This window comes from Oncorhynchus tshawytscha, linkage group LG13 (genome assembly GCF_018296145.1).
Source record: "Oncorhynchus tshawytscha isolate Ot180627B linkage group LG13, Otsh_v2.0, whole genome shotgun sequence".
Classification (NCBI taxonomy): domain Eukaryota; kingdom Metazoa; phylum Chordata; class Actinopteri; order Salmoniformes; family Salmonidae; genus Oncorhynchus; species Oncorhynchus tshawytscha.
In genome coordinates this window covers 34,222,088-34,224,235 of record NC_056441.1, presented here as the reverse complement: position 1 = coordinate 34,224,235, position 2,148 = coordinate 34,222,088, and positions in this window count along the sequence as shown.

The following is a 2,148-nucleotide window of genomic DNA, read 5'->3' as shown; positions in this document are numbered from 1 at the left end:
TGAAGTACCTTTGGCAGCGATTACAGCCTCGAGTCTTCTTGGGTATGACGCTACAAGCTTGGCACACCTGTATTTGGGGAGTTTCTCCCATTCTTCTCTGCAGATCCTCTCAAGCTCTGTCAGGTTGGATGGGGAGCGTCGCTGCACAGCTATTTTCAGGTCTTTCCAGAGATGTTCGATCGGATATAAGGCCGTGCTCTGGCTGGGTCACTCAAGGACATTCAGAGACTTGTCCCGAAGCCACTCCTGCGTTGTCTTGGCTGTGTGCTTTGGGTCGTTGTCCTATTGGAAGGTGAACCTTCACCCCAGTCTGAGGTCCTGAGCGCTCTGAAGCAGGTTTTCATCAAGGATGTGCTTTGTTCTGTTTATCTGTCCCCTCAATCCTGACTAGTCTGCCAGTCCCTGACTCTGAAAAACATCCCCACAGCATGATGCTGCCACCATCATGCTTCACTGTAGGGATTGTGCCAGGGTTCCTCCAGACGTGACACTTGGCTTTCAGGTCAAAGAGTTCAATCTTGGTTTTGTCAGACCAGAGAATCTTGTTTCTCATGGCCTGATAGTCCTTTAGGTGCTTTTTAGCAAACTCCTAGTGGGCTGTCGTGCGCCTTTTACTGAGAGCTGCAGAGATGGTTGTCCTTCTGGAAGGTTCTCCAATCTCCACAGAGGAATGCTTGAGCTCTGTCAGAGTGGCCATCTGGTTTTTTGGTCACCTCGATGACCAAGGCCCTTCTCCCCCGATTGCTCAGTTTTGCCGGGCAGCCAGCTCTAGGAATAGTCTTGGTGGTTCCATACTTCTTCCATTTAAGCATGATGGAGGCCACTGTGTTCTTAGGGACCTTCAATGATGCACACATTTTTTCCTACGCTTTCCGAGATCTGTGCCTTGACACAATCCTGTCTCGAAGCTCTACAGACAATTCCTTGGACCTCTTGGCTTGGTTTTTACTCTGAAATGCACTGTCAACTGTGGGACCTTATATAGACAGGTGTGAGTGCCTTTCTAAAGCCAATCAATTGAATTTAACACAGGTGGACTCCAAGTTGTAAAAACATCTCAAGTACAATCAATGGTAACAGGATGCACCTGAGCTCAATTTCGAGTCTCATAGCAAAGGGTCTGAATACTTACACTACCGATCAAAACTTTGGGGTCACTTAGAAATGTCCTTGTTTTTGAAATAAAAGCATTTTTTTGTCCATTAAAATAACATCAAATTGATCAGAAATAGAGTGTAAACATTTAATGTTGTAAATGACTATTTTAGCTGGAAACGGCAGATTTGTGATGGAATATCTACATAGGTGTACAGAGGCCCACTATCAGCAACTATCACTCCTGTGTTCTAATGACACATTGTGTTAGCTAATCCAAGTTTATAATTTTAAAAGGCTAATTGATCATTAGTGTCACATTCGTTGTAAGGATCGGACCAAGGCGCAGCGTGAGTAGAGTTCCACATAATTTTAATAAATCGAAACTCACTGAACAAAACAAACAAATGAAACGTGAAGATACTGATGTGCACTAAGGCAATACATAGACAAGATCCCACAACAGAAAGTGGGAAAAAGGGCTGTCTAAGTATGATTCCCAATCAGAGACAACGATAGACAGCTGCCTCTGATTGGGAACCACACTCGGCCACAAACAAAGAAATAGACAACATAGAATGTACACAACATAGACTGTACAAAACTAGAGTAGCCACCCTAGTCACACCCTGACCTAACCAAAATATATAGAAAACCAGAGATATCTAAGGTCAGGGCGTGACAATTTGAAAACCCAATTATGTTAGCACAACTGAAAACTGTTGTGCTAATTAAAGAAGCAACAAATCTGGCCTTCTTTAGAATAGTTGTGTATCTGGAGCATAGCATTTGTGGGTTCAATTACAGGCTCAAAATGACTAGAATCAAAGACTTTCTTCTGAAACTCGTCAGTCTATTCTTGTTCTGAGAAATGAAGGCTATTTCATGCGAGAAATTGCCATGAAACCTAAGATCTCGTACAACGCTGTGTACTACTCCCTTCACAGAACAGCGCAAACTGGCTCTAACCAGAATAGAAAGAGGAGTGGGAGGCCCCAGTGCACAACTGAGCAAGAGGAGAGGCGACTCCGGGATGCTGGCCTTCTAGGCAGA